This window comes from Anastrepha obliqua, chromosome 3, assembly GCF_027943255.1.
Source record: "Anastrepha obliqua isolate idAnaObli1 chromosome 3, idAnaObli1_1.0, whole genome shotgun sequence".
NCBI lineage: Eukaryota > Metazoa > Arthropoda > Insecta > Diptera > Tephritidae > Anastrepha > Anastrepha obliqua.
The window spans coordinates 11832592-11851161 of record NC_072894.1 but is presented as its reverse complement, the minus strand read 5'-3'; the positions used below and the strand labels follow the sequence as shown (position 1 = coordinate 11851161).

At 32.9% G+C, this 18570-nt stretch overlaps 2 protein-coding genes across 3 annotated transcripts in view; one reads left to right on the top strand and one right to left on the bottom strand.

The window, feature by feature from the left end:
• The window catches only part of LOC129241038 (tyrosine-protein phosphatase non-receptor type 61F), a 90554-nt gene extending 84098 nt beyond the window's left edge, over window positions 1–6456 (top strand). The window contains exon 9 of the transcript XR_008582121.1: window positions 6394–6456. The gene's annotated coding sequence lies outside the window, so the exon portion shown is untranslated. The remainder of the gene's footprint in view (window positions 1–6393) is intronic.
• LOC129241041 (opsin Rh4) overlaps window positions 1–18570 on the bottom strand; it is a 90945-nt gene that overhangs the window by 4943 nt on the left and 67432 nt on the right. The gene's annotated exons all lie outside the window — the stretch shown is intronic.

The following is an 18570-nucleotide window of genomic DNA, read 5'->3' as shown; positions in this document are numbered from 1 at the left end:
ATTCATGCGGTCTATGGAACGTATCTATAGTAATAATATGCGACTAGTGCCCTTTTTATGCGATTTTATTACATTATTTCAGATTTATGCGGTTCTTAGCACTTTTGAAACGCATCTATAGTTTTACTATAGGACTGGTAGCTTTTTTTATGCTGTTTTTTTTTATGCTGTTTCTTGCGGAACGTATGTACCGCATAAAAACAGAATCTACTGTATATGCCAATCTAACTGCTGTGTGTCGGTCGGTGTAGGAATTGCACAGATTCGTAAGTAAAAACACTCGCAGGTGGTTGCCAAAAAATGCCCACTGCTGAGTTCACCATGATTCAATAATTAAAGGTTTGCTCAGTAATCAGCTTTCTCGTTCTCTCTTGACAAATCGGCTCCCTTAGCAAGAAACTGTGTTGCTAACTCAAGAGATTGTAAGTAAAAGTGGAGCAAAAGTAAAATTTGTAGAACAAACATAATCGTTGGCATCATTGCTATTTGATTTCTACGAATTCGCTGACATTTGAATTTCTGAATTCGTGAATTTGAGTAAGTTTTTAGTAAATACATATTATTCAATAAATAAATTATAATTTTACATTCATTAGGTTATTTCCGTGCTAATTTGAGCCTTTTACTGTGCCTGCTTGCGACTGAAGCTGTTTTTAATCGTTTTCCTGCGTCATACAAACACAAACACGTAAGTTCAAACTAATGGCCAATAGACTTTGAAATTATATAAAGAGTGAACCTTTTCATTTACAGATTTCCAACTGGCCGTCTACAGAGCCACTTATTCCGTGCTTAACGGTGTTAAGTGAATCTGTTTGTAACCGTTTTCCTGTCAGAATGAATTTTAAAATAACTTATTTACGTTCAAATATTAATTTTAAATTATGTTTTAAACCGTTTGCAGCTTATTTCCATTTAAATAAAAAAGTACGTTTTTGCTACTATTATCATCAAGAGGGATTTAATTTTTCCCCCTTTCTCACCCTTCTAAATGCAACCTTTTGTAAGGGAGTGTCAAAATTCTAATGTCACAAGTGAGCAAACCTTTAATAATTGAATCATGTGAGTTCACCTGATTCGAAAACGCTCTTTTATGTAACATGGTTGCAAAAAAAAGGTTTGAAGTTCGTAGAAAATCGTTAAACCTAAAAAGTCATATATTTCTCAATAAAAAACTTTATTATAGCTAAGAAATGTATTAAAAATATTTGTTATTGTAACTTTTTCAAGTAAAAGACATTATTTTATATTCCTATTTTGTCGATATTCTATTGTTCTTAATGTTATCATACAAATTTTAATATGGCATAGCAACACCGCCAATATGCTCAGGTAAAAAGACTAAGCACTCACACCGTCACACCCTTGACTGCCTGTGAAATTCACCACAAGGATACCTGCTAGGAAGAAGAAGAGTATTTGCTTGTATTTTTGCACGATTTTTTCGCACTTTAAAGACACAAATTTCTGTACAAACTCAGCTATTTTATGAAAAAGTTCTTACAAACGATTAAAGCTCAACAAATGTAGGTAATAAAGGTTTTCTTACCGCAAAAAGGGGGATTTGTTTGATGAAAATTTTACTAATTGTATCTGATGTAAAAAATTTATATTCAACCATCTCGGGAATTTCATACACTAGCCGGGATTTTTAGAATTAAAAAAAGAAAGTAGTACAGGGTTGGCCATATTAAACTGACGCATTGAGTAACCCTATAACTTTTTACTGTAATTTGAAATCTAAGGTTTACGTCAACAAGCCAAAGACACTAGAAGCACTTAAGGCCAATATCCGACGGGAAATAGCCGCCATATCGGCCGAGACGCTGGCCAAAACTATGGAAAACGCCGAAAAACGGGCACATTACGCTATACGAGCTAAGGGCGACCACTTGCGCGATATCATATTCAAAAAGTGATGTAAACGAATCTCCTTGAACTAAATTAAATGTTTTTCACAATGAAACACAAAAAAATGTTTCTTTTTCCATATTTTTTTAATAATCACATGGGTCAGTTTAATATGGCCAACCCTGTATATAGTATATTTCGAAAATGCGAAACAATTGAAGAGTTAGTGGTTCTGGTTTATTTTCTAATTTCATATATGAAACTAAAATAAATATAAATAAAATACCTTTTTTAAATTAAACAAAATGGCTGTAAACAAGAGATCAAAAAAAAAGGTTGATGAAACGCAACATCTTAAGTTAGACTCAACCCCTTGTTGGACACCTTTTTTAAAACCTTCTGTGGGGCACCCGGGTTTGACCAGTCTCCTCTGCATTTACATGCATTTGTATGGGAATATGTGGCAAATGCGCCACATTTATAATTCATTTCCTATAAGTATCGCCGGTATATATATTTAATTTCCTATTTTCTTCATTGGTTTTGGCCTGCATTAAGCTACCACAGAAGCAAATATAGTCACTGAAAATATTTTGGTTTATAAAAAGGGATTTATTTGTTTTGTTCTTTATTTTGACTCGTTTCGAAGAAGGTTGAAGAAAAAAAGGTGATTACAATGAAATTTATGGTAAAATATGAAATGATACAAGGCGTATTCATTAAAGGTAGTGGCTCTAGACCAACAACAATGTTTTGTACATTTGATTGTCAAAGTAGAAAACAAAGAATGAATTCGCTTTGTTTCATTCTAGTCTGACAGCCACATGAACACGACGAAAGAAAAAAAATAAGGCAGCTGATTTGCCGATACCACCTTTAATAGATTCATCTTGATAAGATATTTATTTACGAAAATATTTTCATGAAAACCAAACAATGATAGAGTTGCCTTGGAGTTGTTTTGTGTTATTGAGGTGCCTGGGCTTGTCAAAATGGCGGCAAATAAAGCGAATGTTTTGAAAAGACGCCACCTTCTGTATTTAATTCGCCTTGGAAAGGACTAGTGTGGATTTTGGCAAGTGTATATTCAGAATCATGTACATACATATATTCTTGTAAAAAAATTTCAATGCTTATTCTCTGGCAGGAGACTTCAAAAGAAACGGAACACATTTTTGGAGGGGCGCAGGATGCTTGTTTTTTGTGTATTAAAACGTGACAATGTAGAAAGCGTCAAATAAACTATCTTATTCATGGTAAAATTATACTACCATATTTCTATTATAATTAGAATTCAGGAAATAAACACCTCGATTAGTTAAGGGGGAAGTCTACTGTGACAAGGGAAAAAACAGGCTTATTTTCCGGATTTTATTTCTAACAAAATATTGCTCGTACATAAAATCTATTTAAACTCTTATCTTTATTATATATTTAAGTTTTTGAAAAAAAAATTTTAAGTCAAAATATTCAAAATGGCCGCTGTGGCACTTCGCACAAGCGCAGGTCCGCTTTTTTATACGGTGTACACGATATCTCGAGTTCTGATAAATGAATCAGCTTAAAATTTTAATTATATATTCTCTGTAATAGTGTCTCTCGTCTGACATAGGATTTTTTTGATATCGTTATTTGTTAAATTGTTATAAACAATAGTAACATCAATTTTAGGCAAAAAAAAAAGAAAAACATTTCAAGAATTTTTTTTTCAACGCCAAAATTTTTTATCGACATAATCCTACGTCAGACGAGAGTCAATACTATGTATATGATAACAATATTTTGTTTTTTGTTTTAGATCACCGAAACGTAAGATTTCATGTACACCGTTTAGGCACCTAAGAAAAGCGGACCTGCGCTTGCAGAAGTGCCACAGCGGCCATTTTGAATATTTTGACTTAAAATTTTTTTTTCAAAAACTTAAATATATAATAAAGATAAGAGTTTAAATAGATTTTATGTACGAGCAATATTTTGTTAGAAATAAAATCCGGAAAATAAGCCTGTTTTTTCCCTTGTCACAGTAGACTTCCCCCTTAAGTTAACCAAATTCGTGCAATATTCTTGGAAACCGTAACTTGTTATAAAATCGCTCAACATGTTGTTCGTATTAATAAAATTATGTTTTGATCCTCTGAAAACATCATTTAAAGTTTTTTCTTAAATAATCGATTATGTCTGGCAGCACCGCTCCACCAAGGTTAAAAAGAGTACGCCATCTTCTGCACCGCATAACGCATATGTTGTCTTTGCCTAACCACTGAGTTAGACAACAATTTTCGTGAAATTCGTTTTACTTGAGCTCGGCAGCAGTAGCAAAAGTGACGGCGAACGGCAGTGATATTTGTAGTAACATTAAATATTATCAATTTGTAATTTTTATGCCAAATAAATATTCTAATCTTCAATAAAATACTAAATATTAGGTAGATGTGGAAATAAATAGCAAAACGATCAAAAGACGAGGTAGTGGTGTATGCGAAGAGTATAATTCAAGCTAATTGTGTTAATTCCCAAAAGGGGATGCAACAAAAGAAAACGAGTAAAAAAAAAGGAACAAAGTATCAAAGGCAAAGTAACGAGTATGCCAAGCAGAGGCAAGTGAGTACTTCTTTCATGTCCGATGTGCGAGCGAGATGGCACTTTGATGTTCCAACTCTTTTCGGTCTATAAGGCATCAAATGCATTTGAGTTTCATATGAGTGCGTTGCACCGCCTCCATTTCGGTTTTTGAGTGAACGGAAATCTGCGAGTTTGATGCTTACGCGTTTTTTTTGTTAACGGGACGTTACGTCGTGTACAGGAGACAGACAAACAAGCCTAGGGATGGACATACGAGTCGATCCAGAATTCTATGCAACCCCAGTATGTTTATAGACCACAGCACACAGCAGCAGTGAAAAAGTTGCGTTCCTTGGCCTCTGTAGCAACGATGTAGCTACGTGAATCGCTGTTGTAGACGTTGATTGTTGTGTTTTTATTCCATTCAGCGGTGCCACCTAATACAGACATGATAATAGCTCATATAGCGTTTGTAGTTAGGTGATTAAATGCAAGTGAAAAATAAGTGAACGAGCGCAAGTGAGAGAGGGAGATAACCTGGCAGTGGTTGGATGATTCAATAGTGAAATATGAAATGATTATGCGCTATAATTGAACTTGTTTGTTTTGCTTTATATGCTTGGGTGGCAACTCTGGTGAATAAATTGTTTTTATTTATACTTTGCGGTGCAGAGAACTGCCGAAGCAGAAGCAGAAGGGCGCAGGGCAGTGCAGTTTTGTCTGACAAACAGATGACATTCATTCGAGTGGTAGTAAAAAAATTGGAATAAAAATTTGGTTGTCAATAGAAATAAAGAATAAAAAAGTTCGTAAATTTATATATATATATATATTGAATATATAGTAAGTGTGGCAGTGCAGGTAACTAAAAAGTGAAAATCGTAAACAAAATTATATATAACGAGCACAACGTATTATATTTTTTACTGTTAAAAGGTGAAGTAGATCCAGAAAACACCTTGTAGAGAGAACGACGACAAAAACGTTTTTGCCAAGGCAAAGCAGTGTGTGTTTATAAGTGCACATTACATATTATGTATGTATTAATGTATATATGTGTGTTTTGAAATATGCTTAGCTGCAGCACGTTGTCGAATTTGTTGTATGTGGTAGCTTGAACTTCCGTCGCTCACGCAAATATTATAGAAAAACGGTGCCGTCTGGAGAAGTTAAAATACATGTATGTATGTACATATGGATGTAATAAAAATTAAGTAGAAAAATAAGAGAGAGTTCAGTGAAAATAGTGAAAAAACCTTAGCTGCTTCATATCGTAACGCAACAGCTTTGGACAACTTACCATATATCTGGAAATTTTACCTGTAAGCTCTGAATAAACCGGAATTGCAGACTGTAAGTTTCATTTTTTTATTATCAAATGTTCTGTGTTGGCCGATAAGCAGCCCCTTTAATCAGCAATTTGGCAAAACTCGTTATTTATTTATTCAATTATTTCACTTCTAATTAAAAAATATTGATTTTCAACGAAGCATATTGATGGTTGCATTATTTTGAGGGGTGGCATTGGTGCTAGCTTTTGATTATTTTCACTACAGCTACGCTAGACGTACAGCTGATCACGCTTGCAAACACCTACTCGTAGGTACTCTTCATTTTTCGGAACTTGTAAAGAGTACGCACCGCTTGGTTATACTCACGACAACCGGATCTACCTAAACGGAGCAACCCGAATTTATATCCGACCAAAGAGTGTCACTTCAGCAGCATTCCCAAACTCTTGGGGGAATGTTTACGCTGTTACAACAACAACCACTTTTACGGATTTCCTTTTTGTTAATGACTTTTGAACGATTTAATAAATTACGCGCCGTTTTGCGTCAATTGGTATCCATATTGCATTCTTCGACTAAAATCCTTCGAAATGTGGTGCTATAGAAAAATTATGAAAATACGCTGGACTGACAAAATGTCAAATGACGTAGTGCTAAGTAGAATGCAAACCTCTAGGAACAAGTTAAGGGGGTGGTAGGGTTTAGCGCTAAAAAAAAACACTTTTTTTTTAATTTTTTACAGAAATATGGCTAAGATACTTTAATAAAATCAGTTGTATGTTATTGTACATCTTTTCAATAAGTTTTTAAAAAATATTAATAATAAAATATTGACAAATAAGCCCATGACAGAGTTTTTTTGGAGATATGTTTTTCGAGAGGTGCTCTACGGTGCCAATCGGCATTCGTCGTAGAATCATCTGAAACTAAAAAAGTCGAATTTTTCAGTTAAAGTATGACGTAATAATAAAAAAAAACAGTGGGTGGGGGGAGGTATTTTTGATTTAGAAAACGTGTGCCAAATTTGAAAAGAATCGGTTGAATAGTTTCGGAGTTGTGATTGGCACCGACTTTTAAGAAGTCGTTTCGGGAAAAACGCGTTTGAAAAAATGACTCTGAAAAATTATCTATGCTCCGCATTCGAGGTAGAGTGCCTACAAAGGCTATAACTTTGAGAGTTCTGCTCCGATCCACTTAAAATTTTGACACAACATTCTTGAAATGATTTACTATAAGATGAGTGAAGAAAAAAAATTTCGATTTTGTGACCCTACACCCCTTAACGGACATAAAAGAAAGAAAGTTCGCTTATTTCGGACACTTAACAAGAGGTAACAAATACGATCTTTTGCGACCAACAACAAGGATTGGACAGGTATCAAAACAATTCGCGAACTAACAGTTGCAGCAAGAAACAGACTCAAATATAATAACATCATTAATAATATGACCTGACAACTGTACGGCTAAGATCAAAATAACGTTTGTATGCAATCACGAACATCCAGCATGGATACGCCGATTAAGAAGAAGAAGAATTGAATATAATCCATTCCAAATGTTCCAAACTTAAATGATAATTTCTATAATTCATTATTATAAGCTACATTCTGTCAAAACAATATCGGAAATTGTTCATTTAAAAAGTGCGCGCGTACACGTATGCCTAATTTTTTTGTGCTGGGATGTTGGTGCAACGGTCCTCTATAGTGTTTCAGATTTTGAGCGTAATCTGTAATTAGCTTTGTTTTGTGCTCTGTGATTTTCATTATAGATAAAAAGGCTCCGACTCCATACAGTATCCCCTCACTTGTTTTGAGATAAATATTACGAATTTTCCAATGAAATTCACAGGAGATGTTCATTTCGTGCTTATTTTGCTAAAACTAGCACCAACACTATTCTGTTAATAATAGTTTTTAAGTTATTTGTTGATAAAATTTGTCTTTTACCTTCACCAAATTTTGATAGAATAAGTGCATTTATCACATTTATTTTAATAAATATTGAAACTATATTATATTAACATACACACACGTTTTTAACTCTTTTTATTTATTTATACCACAAATTAACCACTTATATTGCATTTTTAAGTTGCTAACTCCAAATATGCCAGCTAAATTTACAATAACTGAAAAGCATGGCTGAATGGAGTGCTGCCAGAAGCAAAAAATAAAAAAAATAATAGAATGCGATTGAAAACGAAGCAACATAGGAACATAATTTCCACACACTCTTTTCTGTTAGAATATGAGGGAATGGGGGTTTACAACCTCTAAGGTGTATATATTCTTATTAAAATTTTTTAACTATTCTTTTTTATATATAGATATTTAATATATAAAAAAGAATATATATAATATATTCATAATATAGGGAAAATTTGGAATTAAAAATCGCGCGATTTTTTATTCCAAATTTTCGCCTGCGGCGCTTTTTTTTTCTTTTTTTGTTAAATATATATATGTATATATATCATATATTCAAAATGCATACAATCAAACATATTTTTCTGAAAATCAAGCATTAATATATATATGTATATAAATATATACATATATCCATAAATATACCTATATATATATATGAATAGACGTATATAATATGGAAATAATTTGTAAAATTTTGTATTTCTATTCATTTATTATCTTCTAAAATTGTTTATTTATACGATGTCTGGCAGCACTTCGGCTGGTTGTAGTAACCAAAATAGGAGGATTCTTGGTCAATTTTACAATTTTTAAACTCAAATAACTTAAAAACTATAAGTCGCCGCCAAGTGAGGTTTTCACTTTTAGAAAGTAGAATACCCCCTCTACCCCCCCTTATACCCCTTTTTTAAAAGAGGCGGGGGACCAAATGGGTATTTTCCCGATAAAAAAATCGAACAAAGAATTTGTCTTAAATATTTTGCTTTGATCGGGATTTCGTGTGCCGAATCGTTGAAAATGTTACAGAAAGTCTTTATCAAAACCGCGGGTCTACGAGTGGTTTAAGGCTTTTGCAGAGGGCCGAGAATTCGTGGAAGATTTGCCCCGATCTGGTCGCCTATAGACGTATTCAACGGATGAAAACGTCGACAAAGTCAAGGAAATGGTGCTGGAAAAACATTATTTAAGTTGGAGGGAGGTAGTTCGTGACCTCAGCGTGTCTCACGAATCAATCCGCAACATTTTACACAAAAGGGTAGAATTTCTTTCAAAAAATTCATCGGAAGAAGGTGGCTGAAGGCATGCTTGAGCAAGTGAATTCGGATTCAACGTTTATCCAGCGCATCATAAAAGGTGATGAGACGTGGGAATATGAGTTGGACATGCAAACCAGTCAACAGGCAGCGGAATGGCGCTATCCACATGAGCTGAAACCCAAAAAAACACGTCAAAGTCGGTCAAACGTGCAAGTCATGCTACTCGTTTTCCTTTATTATCACGGTGTTGTGCACTCGGAAAGAATATTATTTGGAAGTTATGCGACGTTTGATAGAGAACTTACTTTGTGACTTTTTCCTTTTCGCAAAACTTAAATTGCCACTCCGCGATCGCCGCTTTGAGTCGATAGAGGCCATTAAGGAGAATTAGCTGAAGGAGCTGAAGAAGATCTCTTCAAACACGTTTAAAAGGTGCTTTGATGACTGGACTTATTTGGACTTATTGCTTCGAATGGAACCTATTTTGAAGGCGACAAAATTAATTTTGATGATTAAGGGGTTAGGGGTAGTCAGAGGCCCGAAAAAATTATGATTTTCACGAATTTTTTTTTGCTACTTAATTAATTTATTTAACAAAAATAAAAACATAGCATAAAAACATCATGTTTTAACTTGACTTCACCAAAATTTCAAAAAAAAAAATTAATAATTGCAAAAGTTATCGCTGTTTGTGTGAAGCCCGTTTCTCCAGAAGTCCCTTGCGGTGAACATCACAAGTCCTTGCAGATTCATCTAAAACCAATCGGACAAGAAAAATTAGTTTTATTAATAGATAATCTTGTGCCTGATCGAAGCTTTTTTTTTTTTTTTTCAAAATGAACAAAATGGCGGCCTCAGAAAATTTTTTCCAGATTTTAGAAAAAAAAACCAACAGTTAATTGTTAAAAAAAAATCGAAATTTTTGAAAAAAACAAAATCCTTCGATCAGGCACAAGTTTTTTATGTTTTTCAAAAGCTGTATAAATTTTATTGAAATCTACGTAGCGGTTTTTAAGTTACAGTGTTCACCAGTTTGAAAAACATAGTTTTGAGAAAAACGCATTTAAAGTTTTGCTATCGACTCCGGAGCGGCCGAGCGCCCTTTGTTAATTGTTGAATAACTTGAAAAGTATTTGTCGGATTCACTTCAAATTTTTACACAATATTTTTAAAACATTATACTTTAAGAAAATGCAAAAAAAAATAGATTTTTTGAAAATTCTGACTACCCCTAACCCCTTAAACAATTATTTTGCGTTTTGTTGAATGATTCCCTGTCCTTTTTTGACAGAATGTACATATTTTGGTATACAGACATTTACCCAAAACAGAAACGTTCTGCAAAAACAACAAATCAGGGCAGGTACAATACTAAGCCTTTAGAACTACAATTAGTAAGACGTTGGATAATCTTTCTTTCTGCAAACCTCTAGTAAACGTCTTGCCATACATTCCACTAACTTCAACGTTTTTTCGGATGAGCAACGTTTCTTGAGCAATGCTTTGGATGTAACGGTATGCTGGCGAAACTTACTCCCCAATAAATCCCATAGATGCTCCATAGGATTTAAACCCTTGTGTTATTTTGTACGTGCTGCACGATATACATATCTTTCCTCCCGATTTGTGCAATAATTAGTGGAGGTCGACCAGTTCGTGGACGAGATATGTCGTCCCCTTAGTATTAAAATAGCCTATAAATTTTTTGATGTTTTGAGAAAATGAATTTCAAACTTTTTGTCGAAAGTAGCTCTCACTCAAATCTCGTTATGTCTGTAAATATTTATTATTTTTTGACTGACGTTTTGACCCACTTTGTGGAACTAGAATTTGACAAAATTTTGACCACATATAAAATCGACGATGGAGAATCCAAATATTCAATAAAAAAATAATAGCCTATGAGCACATAGGCTATTGTTATACTAAGGGGACGATGTAATCTCCACTTACTTTAAAGTTTTTAATGACTCTCTGGAGGAATGTGTTCTTCCGACGGTGTTCCTATTTCGCGAAAACTTTTGCACTACTTCCACAACCTTAAAATAATTTTTCTTTAATCAACTTCGATTTCTTTTCTTTTGACGTTCATGATCTTTAGGCTCTTGAAAGCTCTATAGATGCAAATCAAATTGGGGGCAAAAGCAGTACCTAAGATTTTTCTTGGTGGAATAGTTTAAGTGAGGATTGTGCTAAATTCTAAAATAATTTTGAAAAATTTTGTTCATTTTCCTCTTCGTAGGAAGCGTACATAGTTATTTAAAACAAGCGAAATATTTTTAAGCGATCTAAGAGGAAGAAGCTCCTACAAATTACAAATGGAAATGTAACACCTTACTTGGCTACGTTGTAGTATATAAGCACATGAACGATATATAAGTGCATACTAGATGCCAAGTAATGATGTATATATGTACATACATATAAACATATGGATGCGTTAGTAAGCGTATTTGTATATTAATCTTTGTATAGCCGCGTGTGCAGCCATTCAACCATTGTAAGTTTTCACATTTATGCGCCAGTAATTGACCAGCAGCATAATTGGTGAAACGCTCCATCTAATGAACAACCAACTCGTTGAGGCGTTGAGACGTATGGTTTCTAGTGATGTTGACGGACTCGTTAGTGGCTATGGTATATAGATATTCCATAATTTTTGAAAGCAACACGCTAAATAACCAAGTTTTGTAACATTCATAATTCCGTAATTTGTATATTCTGTCAGCGTCAAAAGAAAGTGTGCACCACTTAGATATTTACAAGTATTATATTTATTTCAAAAGTACAAGTTTTTTTATAAAAAAAAACTGTTTCATATATTTTCTTAAATATAAAATATAAGCATTCGGCAAATTCTCTTAAAAATTTAAAATTTTTTAGTCAGAATTTTTGGTCGATTAAATTTTTCGAGTAGTATAATGCAGTTGATCCTTTGGGGACGGAGGCGCTCGACGGGCGAACGGCGCTGAGGACGAGAGGTATCGCAGTGCGCAGTAAAGAAAATAAATACGTTGCAAGTTATAAAAACTAAGGCTTTATTTAACACAAGAGAAAATTTTCATAAAATCAATAACGGATTTCACTTCTACTTGACGAAGTAATGCCGTCAGTTTCAAAATAATATTATTCATCTCTAGATCGCTTAGCCATCGTGGATAGGATAAAATATATAAAAATCCTGCTGGTTTCTCTGGCAGTGACACTGAGAGACTGAATCGAAGAATTTTCCTTCTGACTCTATCGTTGTTGTTGTAGCAGCATAAACATTCCCCATACTTACATACGGGGGAATGCTGCTGGAGTGACAGTCCTTGGCCGGATATAAATTCAGGTCGTTTCGGTAACATAGAACCGAATGTCGTGGAAACGTCTGACTCTACCGTCGTCTCACATCGTAAGTTTACATTATAAGGAAGATAAGACTTCATCGCTAATGGCCCCTAATGTCTTTGATTGAAAACGTGACTCTTTTCTATACCTATGCGTATCCTATCGCTTAGAATGACAGACGTTACGAGCCTGTCCGATACGAACTAATTTGGGCGGTTATATGCCGACACGCGTCTGGAACGGTAAAACGACTTGGGCGGCTATATGCCGACACTCGTCCTCAAAGGGTTAAGTTTCAAGTCTTTCATAACGCGCGTTGATTAAAATCAAAAAATACACTGAAATGTTGCGTGTAAATAAAAAAAAAAACAAAAAAAATTTCGTGCAATATGATGCGTTATGTGGTATTTTAAATTAATATTTTCACATAGGTGTAATATGAGCCGTTTTCTCTGAAAATGGTGCATTTTATTTTATATGAAGATTAAATTGATTTTAATTTATAAATGTAATAATTTTTTTATTGCGATTAACAAAAAATGTATACTATGAATGACTGTAAAAGGACTTACACCACTTTCAGTCAGCAATAAGTAAAAATCCTACATTTACAAAATGTTAACTACGGGATTTCAATTGAAATAAACCAATTTTTTATACAATTTTTTTTTAATTAAATTCTACCAAAAAAGTACCAGGAATTGTTCAACAAAACGCAAAATTATTGTTTTATCATCAAAATTAAATTTGTCGCCTTCAAAATAGGCTCCATTCCAAGCAATACACATCTACCAACGATCTTCTTCTTCAGCTCCTTCAGCGAATTCTTATTAATGGCCTCTATCGACTCAAAGCGGCGTCCGCGGAGTTGCAAATTAAGTTTTGGGAAAAGTAAAAAGTCACAGGCGGCTAAATCCGGTGAATACGGTGGTTGTTCGATGATATTTGTCGAGTTTTTGGTCAAAAAAGTGTTCACAATATGAGCCTTGTGAGACGGTGCGTTATCATGGTGCAAGATCCATGAGTTTTCTTTCCACAACTACCTCCCTCAAACTTAAATGATGTTTTTGCAGCACCATTTCCTTGGCTTTGTGGGCGTTTTCATCCCTTGAAGACGGATAGTTCTCAATAGTTGCGAAATCAGTATCATTTGGTATATGGAGTGCCCAGAATATAAAAATTTATAGTCGATAATTTCTACGACGTTCTTGGAGGACTGAAGAACTTTAAGCCACATTAAAGCCTATTCCTATTAATTGCTATTTTGTCGCCGTAGGCTATTACATGTTGTGGTTTCATTTTCTAAATGCTTCAAGCAACAAGAAGAAAATTTCTTGAGCACCCCTGGATGACTTTATAAACGGGGAAAACCGAAACTCCGGGAAACGATAAACATGTTTATGTCATTTACAATGTTGCTACACATATAAAAATGCACTAAAGAAATTATGTAGCACAATTTTGAACTAAATAGCTGTATGTCTTTGAGGAAAGTAGACTTACACCATTTTCAAAGAAATTATATTTGTAACTTCATGAACTAGGAAAATTTGTAATGCTAAAGCCCATGAAAATTTTAACAGATTTTTGTTTGGAAAAAGTTTATAAATAAAAAGTTCATAGTAAGTTCATTTTATCATTAACTAATTTTTTGTTGAATTGGACTTACAACACTTTCAACGAAAACGGCTCATATATGAAATATGATACAACTGAATGTGGTTTATAAACCATAAGACAGTGCACATTGGCAGTAAGTACAGGTTTCGTGGATTTTAAATATTCTATTATAGAAAAATATTTGTTTAACAGCAGTCGCTCTTCGATGGGTAAAGGCAAAGGCAAACCTCTTAGTTCATAACGTTTTTGAAAATGATTCACGTAGAGAAAACGTTCGATTCGTTAAAAGCCGTTATGTTGAAGGCATATGCCTGAAATGATTTTTAAGCAGCAGGACAAAAAAATGTTTTTCTTTCGAAATATGAAACTTCTATAAAACACTGCTATCTTAGATTATCGATATGGCATTCAAAGTAGACCCTCATCAGATGTTTAAACACTAAATACAACAATTTTTTTGTGTGGAAGTAAAATAAACACCGATATACTACATAAAGGTCTGTTCATGTAAAAATTATCCAATAACTTATGATAATTTCCCAGTATTCGCTCTCAAAGAGAATAATATCGAAAAAAAGTACATGAACGCAAAACCAGTAACAATTCGCAAGTTTTACGAACAGGTGATTAAATTGTTGGCAGGAAAAATCACAAAAATTAAACATTTTCTCACTTGAGCTACCTCGTATTAAATTAGAAAAAAAAAATTAAGCAAATAAAATGCAAAATAACGAGCTTCGGAATCACATGATTTCATTGTGTCCACAATAATTTGTTCCATTTCATCATGGCTGTCAGATGAAGAATATTCCATTAGCAATTGCAATGCGCAAATTTTAATTCGTTTTTTTTCTTTACTTTGCGATCAGCTGTTTTTCTCACTTGCAAATTCTTACAGTTAAAAATTAATCCAGTAAAAACTTGCAACTTCCCCTCAAAATTAAATGTCATTTTGCTCTCTCACTTTCCCCTACTTTGCAAGTTTTTTGCGTACAGGAACACCAAAAGGTGATAATTTGTAACAATTGTCAGAAACTATTTGCTCCATGAACAGACTTAAAATCTCCATAACAATGACTACCCCTTTAGATGCCCCTTGAAAGCTGAGAAGAAGAAGAATATTATTTCGTCTTGTTGTGCGTTATAAAGATTTCTGAATTCGCCACACCCATTTATAGACGAAGTGAATAAAGTAGTGTTTTTGGCTCCCGAATGACTTCGTGCGTGACTGCCGTTCGCAGGTTGAAATCTCTGTGCATGAAACAGCAAAATGATGGAAACAGTTTTTTTCTAATATCCGTCACCACTCGGCAGGCAATGGCAAACCTACGAGTGTATTCTGCCCCGCTTTAATTGGGGAACAATATCAAGACGCACACCACAAATAGGCGGAGGAGCTCGGCCAAACACCTAACAAAAGTCTACGCGCCAATTATCTGTTTTATGCTATGGGAGCAATAGTGTTGTGACTTAAGATACGTTTTAAGCACCCAAGTTGTGTTCGCCTACTTATGTTATTTATTTAGGAACACCTATCGATTGTGTTCATATTTACATGCCTGCATTATACTTAATTTATATCCAAAAAAACCATCCTTGCATATGAAGCCTTGAGGCTCCCACGCCTCTAAACAAAAATAGTTTTAAAAAGAAATATTTTCTGGGCTAAGATTTTAAATCAAATAATATTGGATTAAGATTTGAAATGGGACGAAACAGTGCTCGAACAAAGCAAGTGGGCAGAAAAAAGTGAAATATTTCTAAATTGTATTAACACTACTAACTTGCTTAAAATCTGGCATAGTGCACTAAACAGTCCGTATAGAATATTTAAAGAACTGACCCATAGTGTAGGTCAAAGTTATTTTAATGATGCCATGCATATTTTTTTAATTTTATGGGTTTTTAAAACCAGAAGTAGTTGCATTATAGTTGAACGAAAAAAAGTTCATAATATGTTATGGGAAGGTTGTCCTCTCAAGAGAAAAAAATTTAAAAAGATATAAAATATTCAAAGATATGTGGCATGCACTGAGTGTCCGCTTAAGGGGTTAGGCCACTCTAGGATTTTCAAAATATCGAAATTTTTTTTTTTTGCTTAAAAGATGCTTTAAGCTCTTTAGAATATAAAACAAAAAGTCCTATGCGTGAAAAAAATGTTTATCTCTAATATTTCGCACTTTTGCGCGAGCGCCTCTGACGTCTCTGACACGACTATTTCAAATTTCAACCGTGTTTATCTCAAAACGTGATTTTTCAAAACTGCACGCAGCATAACACAAACAATTTTTAATATTTTCACTTGTAATTGTACAAGGATCTTTAGAACATTATTCCGCACTGAAATACGTACGGATTTTTTTATTAATTAATTAGAAAAATTTTTATAAACAATTAACGGTTCCATTTTAGATGAAAAATTCTACTTTTGACTTCAAACATCTGCAAAATACACAAATTTCAATATTTCTAAAATCCCGTACGTATTTCTACAGCTATACTCACGTCGATTAAGAAGAATTTTTTTAATTTGGTTTAGGTGGACATTTACGTCAGTTGTACTGCGTGCCGTGAAGTGCCTTTTTCGCAGGGCGCGTTCAGAGATTCACTCCAAAGGCGCCATTTTGTAATATTTTTCAATAAAAATATTTGTAATTACACTTAAATACATGCTTAATAGTATACTTAAAAAGTTTTTTCCTAGCACCTTTCTTTCAATGTAAAAAAAATCCTTAAAAAACTGCTTTTTTTACAGTAGCTAGAGTGGCGTAACCCCTTAAGGCACCTTCCTGGTCTAGCGACATGAAAATTGAAGGCGTTGAAAATTGAAGAATTGAACAATTGGTATCAATTGAAAATCGTTTTTATTCATCAGATCAATTCTTTATTCACAAAAAAAATATATAGTATTTATATATAATATACATATATATAAATAAGAAATATAAAAATAATACATATATTTTATTTTTTTTATTAAAATATTTTTTTTTTCAATGACAATAATAAAAAAAATTGCTTCCCCTGACGTAACACATGCCACTGGCGTAACTGATTGGGCTGCTCAGGTACTTCTGAAAAAAAAAATCGGTCGATTATTCATCAGCAGATATGTCGCTGTGGTGGGTAGCAGATTTACAACAAAAAAAATTGTTCTAGATATTTTATCTGTTTATCTGTACGATTTTTTGTGAAAAATAAATGCATCTATCTATCTAGTCTCATGACTCAAAGATAACTTTTTGTTTTTTGGAGTCTTAAAAATTACAAAAATTTCGGTATGTTCATTTCAATAGAGATTCATTTCACTGCGTTTCATTGAAATAAAATAATGGCTTTCCATTGCTACCCTGATAAATTTGCTTATAATGGCTAAGTGCGTGGATCGAATTTAAAAATTATAACACACAAATGTAGCCACTATATCAGCCTTTTGATTTATAGTACATTTTTTAATTTTACGTTAAAAATGTTCAATTTTTGTATAAGCTTGAAAAAATGCCCTATTACAGACGCTTATTTTACTTAAAAACAAACACAGAAAAGTAACAATATTCACTCATAAACACTCTTTATCAATTGCACATTTGATTTAAAGCTATTTTTACTCAATAATACTACGAATTTTATTAAAATTCTATTTTTACAAATATTCTTCTAAACGTTTGTAATACCGTGCAAAATAAATCTGCGGGACGAACTGTTAAAGGAACGATGCGAGAGAGAGAAGAATAAAGCGAAACCGAAAAAACCCAGTCAACCAACAATGAGGTTCGATAGAACTTTTGTAGTTTTTAAAAGTGCTAAATTAAACTTTAATTTTAATTTTCTTTATTTAAAAACTAGTGAAAATTTGGAATAAAAAATCGCACGATGAACCGATAAAACATTATTTTCAAAAAAAGTAAAAATTTGGACTAAAAAATCGCAATAAAATAATGTTTTCAAAAAAGTGAAAATTTTGAATAAAAAATCGCGCGATTAATCGATAAATCATTATTTTCAAAAATAGTGAAAATATGGAATAAAAAATCGTAATAAAATAATATTAAAAAAAAAAGTGAAAATTTGGAATAAAAACCGCGCGATGAACCGATAAAACATTATTTTCAAAAACAGGGAAAATTTGGACTAAAAAATCGCAATAAAATATTAAAAAAAAAAGTGAAAATTTGAACTAAAAAATCACGATAAAATAATATTTTCAAAAAAAAAATGAAAATTTGGAGTAAAAAATCGCGCGATGAAAAGATAAATCATTCTTTTCAAAAACAGTGAAAATTTGGACTAAAAAAATCGTAATAAAATATTAAAAAAAAAAGTGAAAATTTGGAATAAAAAATCGCAATAAAATATTTAAGAAAAAGTGAAAATTTGAACTAAAAAATCACGATAAAATAATATTTAAAGAAAAAACTGAAAATTTGGAATAAAAAATCGCAATAAAATATTAAAAAAAAGTTAAAATATGGAATAAAAAATCGTGATAAAAAAATATTTTTATAAAAAGCGAAGATTTGGACCAAAAAATCTTTGGCGGCCCTTTTTGTTTAAAAATGCACATATGTATATTATATATAGGTTGGGCCATGTAAAATTTGCTTTTTGAATGGACTATAACAAAACTAATCAATATTTTTTCAAACTTCTTTTTTTTTATTTTGAAAATTTGAACTAAAAATCACGATAAAATAATATTTTCAAAAAAAATGAAAATTTGGA